This window comes from Pseudorasbora parva, chromosome 8 (assembly GCF_024679245.1).
Source record: "Pseudorasbora parva isolate DD20220531a chromosome 8, ASM2467924v1, whole genome shotgun sequence".
Classification (NCBI taxonomy): Eukaryota; Metazoa; Chordata; class Actinopteri; order Cypriniformes; family Gobionidae; genus Pseudorasbora; species Pseudorasbora parva.
Window position 1 is genome coordinate 3,913,628 of NC_090179.1, and position 16,544 is coordinate 3,930,171.

General features: G+C 40.7%; 45 non-coding genes across 45 annotated transcripts; all 45 read left to right on the forward strand.

Moving 5' to 3' along the window:
• Nucleotides 1–391: 391 nt before the first annotated feature.
• Nucleotides 392–465, forward strand: trnat-agu (transfer RNA threonine (anticodon AGU)). The gene has a single exon. It is a non-coding gene; the product is annotated as a tRNA-Thr (tRNA).
• Nucleotides 466–656: 191 nt separating this feature from the next.
• On the forward strand, nt 657–730 carry trnat-ugu (transfer RNA threonine (anticodon UGU)). Its single transcript has one exon. It is a non-coding gene; the product is annotated as a tRNA-Thr (tRNA).
• Nucleotides 731–872: 142 nt separating this feature from the next.
• trnar-ucu (transfer RNA arginine (anticodon UCU)) lies at nt 873–961 on the forward strand. Its single transcript is given in 2 exon segments — nt 873–909; nt 926–961. It is a non-coding gene; the product is annotated as a tRNA-Arg (tRNA).
• A 541-nt stretch (nt 962–1,502) lies between these two features.
• trnat-agu (transfer RNA threonine (anticodon AGU)) lies at nt 1,503–1,576 on the forward strand. The gene has a single exon. It is a non-coding gene; the product is annotated as a tRNA-Thr (tRNA).
• A 191-nt stretch (nt 1,577–1,767) lies between these two features.
• Nucleotides 1,768–1,841, forward strand: trnat-ugu (transfer RNA threonine (anticodon UGU)). Its single transcript has one exon. It is a non-coding gene; the product is annotated as a tRNA-Thr (tRNA).
• A 142-nt stretch (nt 1,842–1,983) lies between these two features.
• On the forward strand, nt 1,984–2,072 carry trnar-ucu (transfer RNA arginine (anticodon UCU)). The gene is given in 2 exon segments: nt 1,984–2,020; nt 2,037–2,072. It is a non-coding gene; the product is annotated as a tRNA-Arg (tRNA).
• Nucleotides 2,073–2,613: 541 nt separating this feature from the next.
• Nucleotides 2,614–2,687, forward strand: trnat-agu (transfer RNA threonine (anticodon AGU)). The gene has a single exon. It is a non-coding gene; the product is annotated as a tRNA-Thr (tRNA).
• A 191-nt stretch (nt 2,688–2,878) lies between these two features.
• Nucleotides 2,879–2,952, forward strand: trnat-ugu (transfer RNA threonine (anticodon UGU)). The gene has a single exon. It is a non-coding gene; the product is annotated as a tRNA-Thr (tRNA).
• A 142-nt stretch (nt 2,953–3,094) lies between these two features.
• On the forward strand, nt 3,095–3,183 carry trnar-ucu (transfer RNA arginine (anticodon UCU)). The gene is given in 2 exon segments: nt 3,095–3,131; nt 3,148–3,183. It is a non-coding gene; the product is annotated as a tRNA-Arg (tRNA).
• A 541-nt stretch (nt 3,184–3,724) lies between these two features.
• trnat-agu (transfer RNA threonine (anticodon AGU)) lies at nt 3,725–3,798 on the forward strand. Its single transcript has one exon. It is a non-coding gene; the product is annotated as a tRNA-Thr (tRNA).
• A 191-nt stretch (nt 3,799–3,989) lies between these two features.
• On the forward strand, nt 3,990–4,063 carry trnat-ugu (transfer RNA threonine (anticodon UGU)). The gene has a single exon. It is a non-coding gene; the product is annotated as a tRNA-Thr (tRNA).
• A 142-nt stretch (nt 4,064–4,205) lies between these two features.
• On the forward strand, nt 4,206–4,294 carry trnar-ucu (transfer RNA arginine (anticodon UCU)). The gene is given in 2 exon segments: nt 4,206–4,242; nt 4,259–4,294. It is a non-coding gene; the product is annotated as a tRNA-Arg (tRNA).
• Nucleotides 4,295–4,835: 541 nt separating this feature from the next.
• On the forward strand, nt 4,836–4,909 carry trnat-agu (transfer RNA threonine (anticodon AGU)). The gene has a single exon. It is a non-coding gene; the product is annotated as a tRNA-Thr (tRNA).
• A 191-nt stretch (nt 4,910–5,100) lies between these two features.
• trnat-ugu (transfer RNA threonine (anticodon UGU)) lies at nt 5,101–5,174 on the forward strand. Its single transcript has one exon. It is a non-coding gene; the product is annotated as a tRNA-Thr (tRNA).
• A 142-nt stretch (nt 5,175–5,316) lies between these two features.
• trnar-ucu (transfer RNA arginine (anticodon UCU)) lies at nt 5,317–5,405 on the forward strand. The gene is given in 2 exon segments: nt 5,317–5,353; nt 5,370–5,405. It is a non-coding gene; the product is annotated as a tRNA-Arg (tRNA).
• Nucleotides 5,406–5,946: 541 nt separating this feature from the next.
• On the forward strand, nt 5,947–6,020 carry trnat-agu (transfer RNA threonine (anticodon AGU)). The gene has a single exon. It is a non-coding gene; the product is annotated as a tRNA-Thr (tRNA).
• A 191-nt stretch (nt 6,021–6,211) lies between these two features.
• trnat-ugu (transfer RNA threonine (anticodon UGU)) lies at nt 6,212–6,285 on the forward strand. Its single transcript has one exon. It is a non-coding gene; the product is annotated as a tRNA-Thr (tRNA).
• A 142-nt stretch (nt 6,286–6,427) lies between these two features.
• On the forward strand, nt 6,428–6,516 carry trnar-ucu (transfer RNA arginine (anticodon UCU)). Its single transcript is given in 2 exon segments — nt 6,428–6,464; nt 6,481–6,516. It is a non-coding gene; the product is annotated as a tRNA-Arg (tRNA).
• Nucleotides 6,517–7,057: 541 nt separating this feature from the next.
• Nucleotides 7,058–7,131, forward strand: trnat-agu (transfer RNA threonine (anticodon AGU)). The gene has a single exon. It is a non-coding gene; the product is annotated as a tRNA-Thr (tRNA).
• Nucleotides 7,132–7,322: 191 nt separating this feature from the next.
• Nucleotides 7,323–7,396, forward strand: trnat-ugu (transfer RNA threonine (anticodon UGU)). Its single transcript has one exon. It is a non-coding gene; the product is annotated as a tRNA-Thr (tRNA).
• A 142-nt stretch (nt 7,397–7,538) lies between these two features.
• On the forward strand, nt 7,539–7,627 carry trnar-ucu (transfer RNA arginine (anticodon UCU)). Its single transcript is given in 2 exon segments — nt 7,539–7,575; nt 7,592–7,627. It is a non-coding gene; the product is annotated as a tRNA-Arg (tRNA).
• Nucleotides 7,628–8,168: 541 nt separating this feature from the next.
• Nucleotides 8,169–8,242, forward strand: trnat-agu (transfer RNA threonine (anticodon AGU)). Its single transcript has one exon. It is a non-coding gene; the product is annotated as a tRNA-Thr (tRNA).
• Nucleotides 8,243–8,433: 191 nt separating this feature from the next.
• Nucleotides 8,434–8,507, forward strand: trnat-ugu (transfer RNA threonine (anticodon UGU)). Its single transcript has one exon. It is a non-coding gene; the product is annotated as a tRNA-Thr (tRNA).
• A 142-nt stretch (nt 8,508–8,649) lies between these two features.
• Nucleotides 8,650–8,738, forward strand: trnar-ucu (transfer RNA arginine (anticodon UCU)). The gene is given in 2 exon segments: nt 8,650–8,686; nt 8,703–8,738. It is a non-coding gene; the product is annotated as a tRNA-Arg (tRNA).
• Nucleotides 8,739–9,279: 541 nt separating this feature from the next.
• Nucleotides 9,280–9,353, forward strand: trnat-agu (transfer RNA threonine (anticodon AGU)). Its single transcript has one exon. It is a non-coding gene; the product is annotated as a tRNA-Thr (tRNA).
• A 191-nt stretch (nt 9,354–9,544) lies between these two features.
• Nucleotides 9,545–9,618, forward strand: trnat-ugu (transfer RNA threonine (anticodon UGU)). The gene has a single exon. It is a non-coding gene; the product is annotated as a tRNA-Thr (tRNA).
• Nucleotides 9,619–9,760: 142 nt separating this feature from the next.
• On the forward strand, nt 9,761–9,849 carry trnar-ucu (transfer RNA arginine (anticodon UCU)). The gene is given in 2 exon segments: nt 9,761–9,797; nt 9,814–9,849. It is a non-coding gene; the product is annotated as a tRNA-Arg (tRNA).
• Nucleotides 9,850–10,392: 543 nt separating this feature from the next.
• On the forward strand, nt 10,393–10,466 carry trnat-agu (transfer RNA threonine (anticodon AGU)). The gene has a single exon. It is a non-coding gene; the product is annotated as a tRNA-Thr (tRNA).
• Nucleotides 10,467–10,657: 191 nt separating this feature from the next.
• On the forward strand, nt 10,658–10,731 carry trnat-ugu (transfer RNA threonine (anticodon UGU)). The gene has a single exon. It is a non-coding gene; the product is annotated as a tRNA-Thr (tRNA).
• A 142-nt stretch (nt 10,732–10,873) lies between these two features.
• On the forward strand, nt 10,874–10,962 carry trnar-ucu (transfer RNA arginine (anticodon UCU)). The gene is given in 2 exon segments: nt 10,874–10,910; nt 10,927–10,962. It is a non-coding gene; the product is annotated as a tRNA-Arg (tRNA).
• Nucleotides 10,963–11,503: 541 nt separating this feature from the next.
• On the forward strand, nt 11,504–11,577 carry trnat-agu (transfer RNA threonine (anticodon AGU)). Its single transcript has one exon. It is a non-coding gene; the product is annotated as a tRNA-Thr (tRNA).
• Nucleotides 11,578–11,768: 191 nt separating this feature from the next.
• trnat-ugu (transfer RNA threonine (anticodon UGU)) lies at nt 11,769–11,842 on the forward strand. Its single transcript has one exon. It is a non-coding gene; the product is annotated as a tRNA-Thr (tRNA).
• Nucleotides 11,843–11,984: 142 nt separating this feature from the next.
• trnar-ucu (transfer RNA arginine (anticodon UCU)) lies at nt 11,985–12,073 on the forward strand. The gene is given in 2 exon segments: nt 11,985–12,021; nt 12,038–12,073. It is a non-coding gene; the product is annotated as a tRNA-Arg (tRNA).
• A 542-nt stretch (nt 12,074–12,615) lies between these two features.
• On the forward strand, nt 12,616–12,689 carry trnat-agu (transfer RNA threonine (anticodon AGU)). Its single transcript has one exon. It is a non-coding gene; the product is annotated as a tRNA-Thr (tRNA).
• Nucleotides 12,690–12,880: 191 nt separating this feature from the next.
• trnat-ugu (transfer RNA threonine (anticodon UGU)) lies at nt 12,881–12,954 on the forward strand. The gene has a single exon. It is a non-coding gene; the product is annotated as a tRNA-Thr (tRNA).
• Nucleotides 12,955–13,096: 142 nt separating this feature from the next.
• Nucleotides 13,097–13,185, forward strand: trnar-ucu (transfer RNA arginine (anticodon UCU)). The gene is given in 2 exon segments: nt 13,097–13,133; nt 13,150–13,185. It is a non-coding gene; the product is annotated as a tRNA-Arg (tRNA).
• A 542-nt stretch (nt 13,186–13,727) lies between these two features.
• Nucleotides 13,728–13,801, forward strand: trnat-agu (transfer RNA threonine (anticodon AGU)). Its single transcript has one exon. It is a non-coding gene; the product is annotated as a tRNA-Thr (tRNA).
• Nucleotides 13,802–13,992: 191 nt separating this feature from the next.
• trnat-ugu (transfer RNA threonine (anticodon UGU)) lies at nt 13,993–14,066 on the forward strand. The gene has a single exon. It is a non-coding gene; the product is annotated as a tRNA-Thr (tRNA).
• Nucleotides 14,067–14,208: 142 nt separating this feature from the next.
• On the forward strand, nt 14,209–14,297 carry trnar-ucu (transfer RNA arginine (anticodon UCU)). Its single transcript is given in 2 exon segments — nt 14,209–14,245; nt 14,262–14,297. It is a non-coding gene; the product is annotated as a tRNA-Arg (tRNA).
• A 541-nt stretch (nt 14,298–14,838) lies between these two features.
• trnat-agu (transfer RNA threonine (anticodon AGU)) lies at nt 14,839–14,912 on the forward strand. The gene has a single exon. It is a non-coding gene; the product is annotated as a tRNA-Thr (tRNA).
• A 191-nt stretch (nt 14,913–15,103) lies between these two features.
• trnat-ugu (transfer RNA threonine (anticodon UGU)) lies at nt 15,104–15,177 on the forward strand. The gene has a single exon. It is a non-coding gene; the product is annotated as a tRNA-Thr (tRNA).
• Nucleotides 15,178–15,319: 142 nt separating this feature from the next.
• trnar-ucu (transfer RNA arginine (anticodon UCU)) lies at nt 15,320–15,408 on the forward strand. Its single transcript is given in 2 exon segments — nt 15,320–15,356; nt 15,373–15,408. It is a non-coding gene; the product is annotated as a tRNA-Arg (tRNA).
• A 542-nt stretch (nt 15,409–15,950) lies between these two features.
• trnat-agu (transfer RNA threonine (anticodon AGU)) lies at nt 15,951–16,024 on the forward strand. The gene has a single exon. It is a non-coding gene; the product is annotated as a tRNA-Thr (tRNA).
• Nucleotides 16,025–16,215: 191 nt separating this feature from the next.
• On the forward strand, nt 16,216–16,289 carry trnat-ugu (transfer RNA threonine (anticodon UGU)). Its single transcript has one exon. It is a non-coding gene; the product is annotated as a tRNA-Thr (tRNA).
• Nucleotides 16,290–16,431: 142 nt separating this feature from the next.
• On the forward strand, nt 16,432–16,520 carry trnar-ucu (transfer RNA arginine (anticodon UCU)). Its single transcript is given in 2 exon segments — nt 16,432–16,468; nt 16,485–16,520. It is a non-coding gene; the product is annotated as a tRNA-Arg (tRNA).
• Nucleotides 16,521–16,544: the final 24 nt, after the last annotated feature.

Consider the following 16,544-nt stretch of genomic DNA (forward strand, 5'->3'; position numbering starts at 1 on the left):
ATTAGCTCACGTCAAGTCCCCATTTTTAAAAAAGGAATATAACAAGAATGGTTTGAAAAACACTGGTTTAGGCCAAAAACTGCTACTGCCAATTGATGGCCACCTACCTAGCAAGAAATGCTTTCCATTTCTGCTAGCTTAAATAGAGTTTAGATTTATTGTAAATGGAGGTTCACAACACATTTGAGACACGAGTATTGAGAGATTTTAACCAAAATGAAAAGATTTGAGACATTCCCTTATTCCTCAATAGAAGCCTGCACACTTTTCAGCTTTTGGAAATAATCCTCTAACTTCAAAGGAACCTAATCATGACTTAATCAGCTCTTTTCCTGACATGCTACCTCTTTTAGACTTTGAATACAAAAGTATCAAACCAAAGTAAGTACCTGGCGCTGTGGCTTAGTTTGTTAAAGCGCCTGTCTAGTAAACAGGAGATCCTGGGTTCGAATCCCAGCAGTGCCTAAAATGTGTGCCTTCTACTAGTATTCATCCAAACTTTTCAGATGTAAAAGTCTCTACAGGACACACCTTCTGGACTTCTAGGTTGTGAATAAAGGCTCAAAGGGAAAACTTTCATGAGGTAATCAGCTGTTTTCAAGATGTGCTACCTCTTTAAGGCTTTATATACCAACAAAATGCTTTGCATTACAGCTGGCGCTGTGGCTTAGTTGGTCAAAGCGCCTGTCTTGTAAACAGGAGATCCTGGGTTCAAATCCCAGCAGTGCCTATGCCACAGGATATGTGGGAGCACTTTTAAACTTTTCACATTTGAAAGTCTTTACATGCTGAACAGTGTGTATCAGCAAGGAAGAACTGGAAAGCTAAGAAGTGCTGGACAAGGCATAGTGCCTTGGAAAGTGTGTTGTTGTGGCTCTGTGGCGCAATGGATAGCGCATTGGACTTCTAGGTTGTGAATGGAGGTATTCAAAGGCTGTGGGTTCGAGTCCCACCAGAGTCATCCATAAAAACTTTTGCTCAGATATCTTTGTGTTGGACAAGCATATGCTTAAACCTTTTCGGACATGAAGTATTTCAGAAGCCTAACTTTCCTCTTCGTCTTATTTCCCCTGTTGGACACACCCAGCTCAGATTACAGAATACTCTACTAATTAGCTCACGTCAAGTCCCCATTTTTAAAAAAGGAATATAACAAGAATGGTTTGAAAAACACTGGTTTAGGCCAAAAACTGCTACTGCCAATTGATGGCCACCTACCTAGCAAGAAATGCTTTCCATTTCTGCTAGCTTAAATAGAGTTTAGATTTATTGTAAATGGAGGTTCACAACACATTTGAGACACGAGTATTGAGAGATTTTAACCAAAATGAAAAGATTTGAGACATTCCCTTATTCCTCAATAGAAGCCTGCACACTTTTCAGCTTTTGGAAATAATCCTCTAACTTCAAAGGAACCTAATCATGACTTAATCAGCTCTTTTCCTGACATGCTACCTCTTTTAGACTTTGAATACAAAAGTATCAAACCAAAGTAAGTACCTGGCGCTGTGGCTTAGTTTGTTAAAGCGCCTGTCTAGTAAACAGGAGATCCTGGGTTCGAATCCCAGCAGTGCCTAAAATGTGTGGCTTCTACTAGTATTCATCCAAACTTTTCAGATGTAAAAGTCTCTACAGGACACACCTTCTGGACTTCTAGGTTGTGAATAAAGGCTCAAAGGGAAAACTTTCATGAGGTAATCAGCTGTTTTCAAGATGTGCTACCTCTTTAAGGCTTTATATACCAACAAAATGCTTTGCATTACAGCTGGCGCTGTGGCTTAGTTGGTCAAAGCGCCTGTCTTGTAAACAGGAGATCCTGGGTTCAAATCCCAGCAGTGCCTATGCCACAGGATATGTGGGAGCACTTTTAAACTTTTCACATTTGAAAGTCTTTACATGCTGAACAGTGTGTATCAGCAAGGAAGAACTGGAAAGCTAAGAAGTGCTGGACAAGGCATAGTGCCTTGGAAAGTGTGTTGTTGTGGCTCTGTGGCGCAATGGATAGCGCATTGGACTTCTAAGTTGTGAATGGAGGTATTCAAAGGCTGTGGGTTCGAGTCCCACCAGAGTCATCCATAAAAACTTTTGCTCAGATATCTTTGTGTTGGACAAGCATATGCTTAAACCTTTTCGGACATGAAGTATTTCAGAAGCCTAACTTTCCTCTTCGTCTTATTTCCCCTGTTGGACACACCCAGCTCAGATTACAGAATACTCTACTAATTAGCTCACGTCAAGTCCCCATTTTTAAAAAAGGAATATAACAAGAATGGTTTGAAAAACACTGGTTTAGGCCAAAAACTGCTACTGCCAATTGATGGCCACCTACCTAGCAAGAAATGCTTTCCATTTCTGCTAGCTTAAATAGAGTTTAGATTTATTGTAAATGGAGGTTCACAACACATTTGAGACACGAGTATTGAGAGATTTTAACCAAAATGAAATGATTTGAGACATTCCCTTATTCCTCAATAGAAGCCTGCACACTTTTCAGCTTTTGGAAATAATCCTCTAACTTCAAAGGAACCTAATCATGACTTAATCAGCTCTTTTCCTGACATGCTACCTCTTTTAGACTTTGAATACAAAAGTATCACACCAAGGTAAGTATCTGGCGCTGTGGCTTAGTTTGTTAAAGCGCCTGTCTAGTAAACAGGAGATCCTGGGTTCGAATCCCAGCAGTGCCTAAAATGTGTGGCTTCTACTAGTATTCATCCAAAATTTTCAGATGTAAAAGTCTCTACAGGACACACCTTCTGGACTTCTAGGTTGTGAATAAAGGCTCAAAGGGAAAACTTTCATGAGGTAATCAGCTGTTTTCAAGATGTGCTACCTCTTTAAGGCTTTATATACCAACAAAATGCTTTGCATTACAGCTGGCGCTGTGGCTTAGTTGGTCAAAGCGCCTGTCTTGTAAACAGGAGATCCTGGGTTCAAATCCCAGCAGTGCCTATGCCACAGGATATGTGGGAGCACTTTTAAACTTTTCACATTTGAAAGTCTTTACATGCTGAACAGTGTGTATCAGCAAGGAAGAACTGGAAAGCTAAGAAGTGCTGGACAAGGCATAGTGCCTTGGAAAGTGTGTTGTTGTGGCTCTGTGGCGCAATGGATAGCGCATTGGACTTCTAGGTTGTGAATGGAGGTATTCAAAGGCTGTGGGTTCGAGTCCCACCAGAGTCATCCATAAAAACTTTTGCTCAGATATCTTTGTGTTGGACAAGCATATGCTTAAACCTTTTCGGACATGAAGTATTTCAGAAGCCTAACTTTCCTCTTCGTCTTATTTCCCCTGTTGGACACACCCAGCTCAGATTACAGAATACTCTACTAATTAGCTCACGTCAAGTCCCCATTTTTAAAAAAGGAATATAACAAGAATGGTTTGAAAAACACTGGTTTAGGCCAAAAACTGCTACTGCCAATTGATGGCCACCTACCTAGCAAGAAATGCTTTCCATTTCTGCTAGCTTAAATAGAGTTTAGATTTATTGTAAATGGAGGTTCACAACACATTTGAGACACGAGTATTGAGAGATTTTAACCAAAATGAAATGATTTGAGACATTCCCTTATTCCTCAATAGAAGCCTGCACACTTTTCAGCTTTTGGAAATAATCCTCTAACTTCAAAGGAACCTATCCATGACTTAATCAGCTCTTTTCCTGACATGCTACCTCTTTTAGACTTTGAATACAAAAGTATCAAACCAAGGTAAGTATCTGGCGCTGTGGCTTAGTTGGTTAAAGCGCCTGTCTAGTAAACAGGAGATCCTGGGTTCGAATCCCAGCAGTGCCTAAAATGTGTGGCTTCTACTAGTATTCATCCAAACTTTTCAGATGTAAAAGTCTCTACAGGACACACCTTCTGGACTTCTAGGTTGTGAATAAAGGCTCAAAGGGAAAACTTTCATGAGGTAATCAGCTGTTTTCAAGATGTGCTACCTCTTTAAGGCTTTATATACCAACAAAATGCTTTGCATTACAGCTGGCGCTGTGGCTTAGTTGGTCAAAGCGCCTGTCTTGTAAACAGGAGATCCTGGGTTCAAATCCCAGCAGTGCCTATGCCACAGGATATGTGGGAGCACTTTTAAACTTTTCACATTTGAAAGTCTTTACATGCTGAACAGTGTGTATCAGCAAGGAAGAACTGGAAAGCTAAGAAGTGCTGGACAAGGCATAGTGCCTTGGAAAGTGTGTTGTTGTGGCTCTGTGGCGCAATGGATAGCGCATTGGACTTCTAGGTTGTGAATGGAGGTATTCAAAGGCTGTGGGTTCGAGTCCCACCAGAGTCATCCATAAAAACTTTTGCTCAGATATCTTTGTGTTGGACAAGCATATGCTTAAACCTTTTCGGACATGAAGTATTTCAGAAGCCTAACTTTCCTCTTCGTCTTATTTCCCCTGTTGGACACACCCAGCTCAGATTACAGAATACTCTACTAATTAGCTCACGTCAAGTCCCCATTTTTAAAAAAGGAATATAACAAGAATGGTTTGAAAAACACTGGTTTAGGCCAAAAACTGCTACTGCCAATTGATGGCCACCTACCTAGCAAGAAATGCTTTCCATTTCTGCTAGCTTAAACAGAGTTTAGATTTATTGTAAATGGAGGTTCACAACACATTTGAGACACGAGTATTGAGAGATTTTAACCAAAATGAAATGATTTGAGACATTCCCTTTTTGCTCAAAAGAAGCATGCACACTTTTCAGCTTTTGGAAATAATCCTCTAACTTCAAAGGAACCTAATCATGACTTAATCAGCTCTTTTCCTGACATGCTACCTCTTTTAGACTTTGAATACAAAAGTATCAAACCAAAGTAAGTACCTGGCGCTGTGGCTTAGTTGGTTAAAGCGCCTGTCTAGTAAACAGGAGATCCTGGGTTCGAATCCCAGCAGTGCCTAAAATGTGTGGCTTCTACTAGTATTCATCCAAACTTTTCAGATGTAAAAGTCTCTACAGGACACACCTTCTGGACTTCTAGGTTGTGAATAAAGGCTCAAAGGGAAAACTTTCATGAGGTAATCAGCTGTTTTCAAGATGTGCTACCTCTTTAAGGCTTTATATACCAACAAAATGCTTTGCATTACAGCTGGCGCTGTGGCTTAGTTGGTCAAAGCGCCTGTCTTGTAAACAGGAGATCCTGGGTTCAAATCCCAGCAGTGCCTATGCCACAGGATATGTGGGAGCACTTTTAAACTTTTCACATTTGAAAGTCTTTACATGCTGAACAGTGTGTATCAGCAAGGAAGAACTGGAAAGCTAAGAAGTGCTGGACAAGGCATAGTGCCTTGGAAAGCGTATTCTTGTGGCTCTATGGCGCAATGGATAGCGCATTGGACTTCTAGGTTGTGAATGGAGGTATTCAAAGGCTGTGGATTCGAGTCCCACCAGAGTCATCCATTAAACCTTTTGCTCAGATATCTTTGTGTTGGACAAGCATATGCTTAAACCTTTTCGGACATGAAGTATTTCAGAAGCCTAACTTTCCTCTTCGTCTTATTTCCACTGTTGGACACACCCAGCTCAGATTACAGAATACTCTACTAATTAGCTCACGTCAAGTCCCCATTTTTAAAAAAGGAATATAACAAGAATGGTTTGAAAAACACTGGTTTAGGCCAAAAACTGCTACTGCCAATTGATGGACACCTACCTAGCAAGAAATGCTTTCCATTTCTGCTAGCTTAAATAGAGTTTAGATTTATTGTAAATGGAGGTTCACAACACATTTGAGACACGAGTATTGAGAGATTTTAACCAAAATGAAATGATTTGAGACATTCCCTTATTCCTCAATAGAAGCCTGCACACTTTTCAGCTTTTGGAAATAATCCTCTAACTTCAAAGGAACCTAATCATGACTTAATCAGCTCTTTTCCTGACATGCTACCTCTTTTAGACTTTGAATACAAAAGTATCAAACCAAAGTAAGTACCTGGCGCTGTGGCTTAGTTGGTTAAAGCGCCTGTCTAGTAAACAGGAGATCCTGGGTTCGAATCCCAGCAGTGCCTAAAATGTGTGCCTTCTACTAGTATTCATCCAAACTTTTCAGATGTAAAAGTCTCTACAGGACACACCTTCTGGACTTCTAGGTTGTGAATAAAGGCTCAAAGGGAAAACTTTCATGAGGTAATCAGCTGTTTTCAAGATGTGCTACCTCTTTAAGGCTTTATATACCAACAAAATGCTTTGCGTTACAGCTGGCGCTGTGGCTTAGTTGGTCAAAGCGCCTGTCTTGTAAACAGGAGATCCTGGGTTCAAATCCCAGCAGTGCCTATGCCACAGGATATGTGGGAGCACTTTTAAACTTTTCACATTTGAAAGTCTTTACATGCTGAACAGTGTGTATCAGCAAGGAAGAACTGGAAAGCTAAGAAGTGCTGGACAAGGCATAGTGCCTTGGAAAGTGTGTTCTTGTGGCTCTGTGGCGCAATGGATAGCGCATTGGACTTCTAGGTTGTGAATGGAGGTATTCAAAGGCTGTGGGTTCGAGTCCCACCAGAGTCATCCATAAAAACTTTTGCTCAGATATCTTTGTGTTGGACAAGCATATGCTTAAACCTTTTCGGACATGAAGTATTTCAGAAGCCTAACTTTCCTCTTCGTCTTATTTCCCCTGTTGGACACACCCAGCTCAGATTACAGAATACTCTACTAATTAGCTCACGTCAAGTCCCCATTTTTAAAAAAGGAATATAACAAGAATGGTTTGAAAAACACTAGTTTAGGCCAAAAACTGCTACTGCCAATTGATGGCCACCTACCTAGCAAGAAATGCTTTCCATTTCTGCTAGCTTAAATAGAGTTTAGATTTATTGTAAATGGAGGTTCACAACACATTTGAGACACGAGTATTGAGAGAGTTTAACCAAAATGAAATGATTTGAGACATTCCCTTATTCCTCAATAGAAGCCTGCACACTTTTCAGCTTTTGGAAATAATCCTCTAACTTCAAAGGAACCTAATCATGACTTAATCAGCTCTTTTCCTGACATGCTACCTCTTTTAGACTTTGAATACAAAAGTATCAAACCAAAGTAAGTACCTGGCGCTGTGGCTTAGTTGGTTAAAGCGCCTGTCTAGTAAACAGGAGATCCTGGGTTTGAATCCCAGCAGTGCCTAAAATGTGTGGCTTCTACTAGTATTCATCCAAACTTTTCAGATGTAAAAGTCTCTACAGGACACACCTTCTGGACTTCTAGGTTGTGAATAAAGGCTCAAAGGGAAAACTTTCATGAGGTAATCAGCTGTTTTCAAGATGTGCTACCTCTTTAAGGCTTTATATACCAACAAAATGCTTTGCATTACAGCTGGCGCTGTGGCTTAATTGGTCAAAGCGCCTGTCTTGTAAACAGGAGATCCTGGGTTCAAATCCCAGCAGTGCCTATGCCACAGGATATGTGGGAGCACTTTTAAACTTTTCACATTTGAAAGTCTTTACATGCTGAACAGTGTGTATCAGCAAGGAAGAACTGGAAAGCTAAGAAGTGCTGGACAAGGCATAGTGCCTTGGAAAGTGTGTTGTTGTGGCTCTGTGGCGCAATGGATAGCGCATTGGACTTCTAGGTTGTGAATGGAGGTATTCAAAGGCTGTGGGTTCGAGTCCCACCAGAGTCATCCATAAAAACTTTTGCTCAGATATCTTTGTGTTGGACAAGCATATGCTTAAACCTTTTCGGACATGAAGTATTTCAGAAGCCTAACTTTCCTCTTCGTCTTATTTCCCCTGTTGGACACACCCAGCTCAGATTACAGAATACTCTACTAATTAGCTCACGTCAAGTCCCCATTTTTAAAAAAGGAATATAACAAGAATGGTTTGAAAAACACTGGTTTAGGCCAAAAACTGCTACTGCCAATTGATGGCCACCTACCTAGCAAGAAATGCTTTCCATTTCTGCTAGCTTAAATAGAGTTTAGATTTATTGTAAATGGAGGTTCACAACACATTTGAGACACGAGTATTGAGAGATTTTAACCAAAATGAAATGATTTGAGACATTCCCTTATTCCTCAATAGAAGCCTGCACACTTTTCAGCTTTTGGAAATAATCCTCTAACTTCAAAGGAACCTAATCATGACTTAATCAGCTCTTTTCCTGACATGCTACCTCTTTTAGACTTTGAATACAAAAGTATCAAACCAAGGCAAGTATCTGGCGCTGTGGCTTAGTTGGTTAAAGCGCCTGTCTAGTAAACAGGAGATCCTGGGTTCGAATCCCAGCAGTGCCTAAAATGTGTAGCTTCTACTAGTATTCATCCAAACTTTTCAGATGTAAAAGTCTCTACAGGACACACCTTCTGGACTTCTAGGTTGTGAATAAAGGCTCAAAGGGAAAACTTTCATGAGGTAATCAGCTGTTTTCAAGATGTGCTACCTCTTTAAGGCTTTATATACCAACAAAATGCTTTGCATTACAGCTGGCGCTGTGGCTTAGTTGGTCAAAGCGCCTGTCTTGTAAACAGGAGATCCTGGGTTCAAATCCCAGCAGTGCCTATGCCACAGGATATGTGGGAGCACTTTTAAACTTTTCACATTTGAAAGTCTTTACATGCTGAACAGTGTGTATCAGCAAGGAAGAACTGGAAAGCTAAGAAGTGCTGGACAAGGCATAGTGCCTTGGAAAGTGTGTTTTTGTGGCTTTGTGGCGCAATGGATAGCGCATTGGACTTCTAGGTTGTGAATGGAGGTATTCAAAGGCTGTGGGTTCGAGTCCCACCAGAGTCATCCATAAAAACTTTTGCTCAGATATCTTTGTGTTGGACAAGCATATGCTTAAACCTTTTCGGACATGAAGTATTTCAGAAGCCTAACTTTCCTCTTCGTCTTATTTCCCCTGTTGGACACACCCAGCTCAGATTACAGAATACTCTACTAATTAGCTCACGTCAAGTCCCCATTTTTAAAAAAGGAATATAACAAGAATGGTTTGAAAAACACTGGTTTAGGCCAAAAACTGCTACTGCCAATTGATGGCCACCTACCTAGCAAGAAATGCTTTCCATTTCTGCTAGCTTAAACAGAGTTTAGATTTATTGTAAATGGAGGTTCACAACACATTTGAGACACGAGTATTGAGAGATTTTAACCAAAATGAAATGATTTGAGACATTCCCTTTTTACTCAATAGAAGCATGCACACTTTTCAGCTTTTGGAAATAATCCTCTAACTTCAAAGGAACCTAATCATGACTTAATCAGCTCTTTTCCTGACATGCTACCTCTTTTAGACTTTGAATACAAAAGTATCAAACCAAAGTAAGTACCTGGCGCTGTGGCTTAGTTGGTTAAAGCGCCTGTCTAGTAAACAGGAGATCCTGGGTTCGAATCCCAGCAGTGCTTAAAATGTGTGGCTTCTACTAGTATTCATCCAAACTTTTCAGATGTAAAAGTCTCTACAGGACACACCTTCTGGACTTCTAGGTTGTGAATAAAGGCTCAAAGGGAAAACTTTCATGAGGTAATCAGCTGTTTTCAAGATGTGCTACCTCTTTAAGGCTTTATATACCAACAAAATGCTTTGCATTACAGCTGGCACTGTGGCTTAGTTGGTCAAAGCGCCTGTCTTGTAAACAGGAGATCCTGGGTTCAAATCCCAGCAGTGCCTATGCCACAGGATATGTGGGAGCACTTTTAAACTTTTCACATTTGAAAGTCTTTACATGCTGAACAGTGTGTATCAGCAAGGAAGAACTGGAAAGCTAAGAAGTGCTGGACAAGGCATAGTGCCTTGGAAAGTGTGATCTTGTGGCTCTGTGGCGCAATGGATAGCGCATTGGACTTCTAGGTTGTGAATGGAGGTATTCAAAGGCTGTGGGTTCGAGTCCCACCAGAGTCATCCATAAAAACTTTTGCTCAGATATCTTTGTGTTGGACAAGCATATGCTTAAACCTTTTCGGACATGAAGTATTTCAGAAGCCTACCTTTCCTCTTCGTCTAATTTCCCCTGTTGGACACACCCAGCTCAGATTACAGAATACTCTACTAATTAGCTCACGTCAAGTCCCCATTTTTTAAAAAAAGGAATATAACAAGAATGGTTTGAAAAACACTGGTTTAGGCCAAAAACTGCTACTGCCAATTGATGGCCACCTACCTAGCAAGAAATGCTTTCCATTTCTGCTAGCTTAAACAGAGTTTAGATTTATTGTAAATGGAGGTTCACAACACATTTGAGACACGAGTATTGAGAGATTTTAACCAAAATGAAATGATTTGAGACATTCCCTTTTTACTCAATAGAAGCATGCACACTTTTCAGCTTTTGGAAATAATCCTCTAACTTCAAAGGAACCTAATCATGACTTAATCAGCTCTTTTCCTGACATGCTACCTCTTTTAGACTTTGAATACAAAAGTATCAAACCAAAGTAAGTACCTGGCGCTGTGGCTTAGTTGGTTAAAGCGCCTGTCTAGTAAACAGGAGATCCTGGGTTCGAATCCCAGCAGTGCCTAAAATGTGTGGCTTCTACTAGTATTCATCCAAACTTTTCAGATGTAAAAGTCTCTACAGGACACACCTTCTGGACTTCTAGGTTGTGAATAAAGGCTCAAAGGGAAAACTTTCATGAGGTAGTCAGCTGTTTTCAAGATGTGCTACCTCTTTAAGGCTTTATATACCAACAAAATGCTTTGCATTACAGCTGGCGCTGTGGCTTAGTTGGTCAAAGCGCCTGTCTTGTAAACAGGAGATCCTGGGTTCAAATCCCAGCAGTGCCTATGCCACAGGATATGTGGGAGCACTTTTAAACTTTTCACATTTGAAAGTCTTTACATGCTGAACAGTGTGTATCAGCAAGGAAGAACTGGAAAGCTAAGAAGTGCTGGACAAGGCATAGTGCCTTGGAAAGTGTGTTGTTGTGGCTCTGTGGCGCAATGGATAGCGCATTGGACTTCTAGGTTGTGAATGGAGGTATTCAAAGGCTGTGGGTTCGAGTCCCACCAGAGTCATCCATAAAAACTTTTGCTCAGATATCTTTGTGTTGGACAAGCATATGCTTAAACCTTTTCGGACATGAAGTATTTCAGAAGCCTAACTTTCCTCTTCGTCTTATTTCCCCTGTTGGACACACCCAGCTCAGATTACAGAATACTCTACTAATTAGCTCACGTCAAGTCCCCATTTTTAAAAAAGGAATATAACAAGAATGGTTTGAAAAACACTGGTTTAGGCCAAAAACTGCTACTGCCAATTGATGACCACCTACCTAGCAAGAAATGCTTTCCATTTCTGCTAGCTTAAACAGAGTTTAGATTTATTGTAAATGGAGGTTCACAACACATTTGAGACACGAGTATTGAGAGATTTTAACCAAAATGAAATGATTTGAGACATTCCCTTTTTACTCAATAGAAGCATGCACACTTTTCAGCTTTTGGAAATAATCCTCTAACTTCAAAGGAACCTAATCATGACTTAATCAGCTCTTTTCCTGACATGCTACCTCTTTTAGACTTTGAATACAAAAGTATCAAACCAAAGTAAGTACCTGGCGCTGTGGCTTAGTTGGTTAAAGCGCCTGTCTAGTAAACAGGAGATCCTGGGTTCGAATCCCAGCAGTGCCTAAAATGTGTGGCTTCTACTAGTATTCATCCAAACTTTTCAGATGTAAAAGTCTCTACAGGACACACCTTCTGGACTTCTAGGTTGTGAATAAAGGCTCAAAGGGAAAACTTTCATGAGGTAATCAGCTGTTTTCAAGATGTGCTACCTCTTTAAGGCTTTATATACCAACAAAATGCTTTGCATTACAGCTGGCACTGTGGCTTAGTTGGTCAAAGCGCCTGTCTTGTAAACAGGAGATCCTGGGTTCAAATCCCAGCAGTGCCTATGCCACAGGATATGTGGGAGCACTTTTAAACTTTTCACATTTGAAAGTCTTTACATGCTGAACAGTGTGTATCAGCAAGGAAGAACTGGAAAGCTAAGAAGTGCTGGACAAGGCATAGTGCCTTGGAAAGTGTGATCTTGTGGCTCTGTGGCGCAATGGATAGCGCATTGGACTTCTAGGTTGTGAATGGAGGTATTCAAAGGCTGTGGGTTCGAGTCCCACCAGAGTCATCCATAAAAACTTTTGCTCAGATATCTTTGTGTTGGACAAGCATATGCTTAAACCTTTTCGGACATGAAGTATTTCAGAAGCCTACCTTTCCTCTTCGTCTAATTTCCCCTGTTGGACACACCCAGCTCAGATTACAGAATACTCTACTAATTAGCTCACGTCAAGTCCCCATTTTTAAAAAAAGGAATATAACAAGAATGGTTTGAAAAACACTGGTTTAGGCCAAAAACTGCTACTGCCAATTGATGGCCACCTACCTAGCAAGAAATGCTTTCCATTTCTGCTAGCTTAAACAGAGTTTAGATTTATTGTAAATGGAGGTTCACAACACATTTGAGACACGAGTATTGAGAGATTTTAACCAAAATGAAATGATTTGAGACATTCCCTTTTTACTCAATAGAAGCATGCACACTTTTCAGCTTTTGGAAATAATCCTCTAACTTCAAAGGAACCTAATCATGACTTAATCAGCTCTTTTCCTGACATGCTACCTCTTTTAGACTTTGAATACAAAAGTATCAAACCAAAGTAAGTACCTGGCGCTGTGGCTTAGTTGGTTAAAGCGCCTGTCTAGTAAACAGGAGATCCTGGGTTCGAATCCCAGCAGTGCCTAAAATGTGTGGCTTCTACTAGTATTCATCCAAACTTTTCAGATGTAAAAGTCTCTACAGGACACACCTTCTGGACTTCTAGGTTGTGAATAAAGGCTCAAAGGGAAAACTTTCATGAGGTAGTCAGCTGTTTTCAAGATGTGCTACCTCTTTAAGGCTTTATATACCAACAAAATGCTTTGAATTACAGCTGGCGCTGTGGCTTAGTTGGTCAAAGCGCCTGTCTTGTAAACAGGAGATCCTGGGTTCAAATCCCAGCAGTGCCTATGCCACAGGATATGTGGGAGCACTTTTAAACTTTTCACATTTGAAAGTCTTTACATGCTGAACAGTGTGTATCAGCAAGGAAGAACTGGAAAGCTAAGAAGTGCTGGACAAGGCATAGTGCCTTGGAAAGTGTGTTGTTGTGGCTCTGTGGCGCAATGGATAGCGCATTGGACTTCTAGGTTGTGAATGGAGGTATTCAAAGGCTGTGGGTTCGAGTCCCACCAGAGTCATCCATAAAAACTTTTGCTCAGATATCTTTGTGTTGGACAAGCATATGCTTAAACCTTTTCGGACATGAAGTATTTCAGAAGCCTAACTTTCCTCTTCGTCTAATTTCCCCTGTTGGACACACCCAGCTCAGATTACAGAATACTCTACTAATTAGCTCACGTCAAGTCCCCATTTTTAAAAAAAGGAATATAACAAGAATGGTTTGAAAAACACTGGTTTAGGCCAAAAACTGCTACTGCCAATTGATGGCCACCTACCTAGCAAGAAATGCTTTCCATTTCTGCTAGCTTAAACAGAGTTTAGATTTATTGTAAATGGAGGTTCACAACACATTTGAGACACGAGTATTGAGAGATTTTAACCAAAATGAAATGATTTGAGACATTCCCTTTTTACTCAATAGAAGCATGCACACTTTTCAGCTTTTGGAAATAATCCTCTAACTTCAAAGGAACCTAATCATGACTTAATCAGCTCTTTTCCTGACATGCTACCTCTTTTAGACTTTGAATACAAAAGTATCAAACCAAAGTAAGTACCTGGCGCTGTGGCTTAGTTGGTTAAAGCGCCTGTCTAGTAAACAGGAGATCCTGGGTTCGAATCCCAGCAGTGCCTAAAATGTGTGGCTTCTACTAGTATTCATCCAAACTTTTCAGATGTAAAAGTCTCTACAGGACACACCTTCTGGACTTCTAGGTTGTGAATAAAGGCTCAAAGGGAAAACTTTCATGAGGTAGTCAGCTGTTTTCAAGATGTGCTACCTCTTTAAGGCTTTATATACCAACAAAATGCTTTGCATTACAGCTGGCGCTGTGGCTTAGTTGGTCAAAGCGCCTGTCTTGTAAACAGGAGATCCTGGGTTCAAATCCCAGCAGTGCCTATGCCACAGGATATGTGGGAGCACTTTTAAACTTTTCACATTTGAAAGTCTTTACATGCTGAACAGTGTGTATCAGCAAGGAAGAACTGGAAAGCTAAGAAGTGCTGGACAAGGCATAGTGCCTTGGAAAGTGTGTTGTTGTGGCTCTGTGGCGCAATGGATAGCGCATTGGACTTCTAGGTTGTGAATGGAGGTATTCAAAGGCTGTGGGTTCGAGTCCCACCAGAGTCATCCATAAAAACTTTTGCTCAGATATCTTTGTGTTGGACAAGCATATGCTTAAACCTTTTCGGACATGAAGTATTTCAGAAGCCTAACTTTCCTCTTCGTCTTATTTCCCCTGTTGGACACACCCAGCTCAGATTACAGAATACTCTACTAATTAGCTCACGTCAAGTCCCCATTTTTAAAAAAGGAATATAACAAGAATGGTTTGAAAAACACTGGTTTAGGCCAAAAACTGCTACTGCCAATTGATGGCCACCTACCTAGCAAGAAATGCTTTCCATTTCTGCTAGCTTAAACAGAGTTTAGATTTATTGTAAATGGAGGTTCACAACACATTTGAGACACGAGTATTGAGAGATTTTAACCAAAATGAAATGATTTGAGACATTCCCTTTTTACTCAATAGAAGCATGCACACTTTTCAGCTTTTGGAAATAATCCTCTAACTTCAAAGGAACCTAATCATGACTTAATCAGCTCTTTTCCTGACATGCTACCTCTTTTAGACTTTGAATACAAAAGTATCAAACCAAAGTAAGTACCTGGCGCTGTGGCTTAGTTGGTTAAAGCGCCTGTCTAGTAAACAGGAGATCCTGGGTTCGAATCCCAGCAGTGCCTAAAATGTGTGGCTTCTACTAGTATTCATCCAAACTTTTCAGATGTAAAAGTCTCTACAGGACACACCTTCTGGACTTCTAGGTTGTGAATAAAGGCTCAAAGGGAAAACTTTCATGAGGTAATCAGCTGTTTTCAAGATGTGCTACCTCTTTAAGGCTTTATATACCAACAAAATGCTTTGCATTACAGCTGGCACTGTGGCTTAGTTGGTCAAAGCGCCTGTCTTGTAAACAGGAGATCCTGGGTTCAAATCCCAGCAGTGCCTATGCCACAGGATATGTGGGAGCACTTTTAAACTTTTCACATTTGAAAGTCTTTACATGCTGAACAGTGTGTATCAGCAAGGAAGAACTGGAAAGCTAAGAAGTGCTGGACAAGGCATAGTGCCTTGGAAAGTGTGATCTTGTGGCTCTGTGGCGCAATGGATAGCGCATTGGACTTCTAGGTTGTGAATGGAGGTATTCAAAGGCTGTGGGTTCGAGTCCCACCAGAGTCATCCATAAAAACTTTTGCTCAGATATCTTTGTGTTGGACAAGCATATGCTTAAACCTTTTCGGACATGAAGTATTTCAGAAGCCTACCTTTCCTCTTCGTCTAATTTCCCCTGTTGGACACACCCAGCTCAGATTACAGAATACTCTACTAATTAGCTCACGTCAAGTCCCCATTTTTAAAAAAAGGAATATAACAAGAATGGTTTGAAAAACACTGGTTTAGGCCAAAAACTGCTACTGCCAATTGATGGCCACCTACCTAGCAAGAAATGCTTTCCATTTCTGCTAGCTTAAACAGAGTTTAGATTTATTGTAAATGGAGGTTCACAACACATTTGAGACACGAGTATTGAGAGATTTTAACCAAAATGAAATGATTTGAGACATTCCCTTTTTACTCAATAGAAGCATGCACACTTTTCAGCTTTTGGAAATAATCCTCTAACTTCAAAGGAACCTAATCATGACTTAATCAGCTCTTTTCCTGACATGCTACCTCTTTTAGACTTTGAATACAAAAGTATCAAACCAAAGTAAGTACCTGGCGCTGTGGCTTAGTTGGTTAAAGCGCCTGTCTAGTAAACAGGAGATCCTGGGTTCGAATCCCAGCAGTGCCTAAAATGTGTGGCTTCTACTAGTATTCATCCAAACTTTTCAGATGTAAAAGTCTCTACAGGACACACCTTCTGGACTTCTAGGTTGTGAATAAAGGCTCAAAGGGAAAACTTTCATGAGGTAGTCAGCTGTTTTCAAGATGTGCTACCTCTTTAAGGCTTTATATACCAACAAAATGCTTTGCATTACAGCTGGCGCTGTGGCTTAGTTGGTCAAAGCGCCTGTCTTGTAAACAGGAGATCCTGGGTTCAAATCCCAGCAGTGCCTATGCCACAGGATATGTGGGAGCACTTTTAAACTTTTCACATTTGAAAGTCTTTACATGCTGAACAGTGTGTATCAGCAAGGAAGAACTGGAAAGCTAAGAAGTGCTGGACAAGGCATAGTGCCTTGGAAAGTGTGTTGTTGTGGCTCTGTGGCGCAATGGATAGCGCATTGGACTTCTAGGTTGTGAATGGAGGTATTCAAAGGCTGTGGGTTCGAGTCCCACCAGAGTCATCCATAAAAACTTTTGCTCAGATA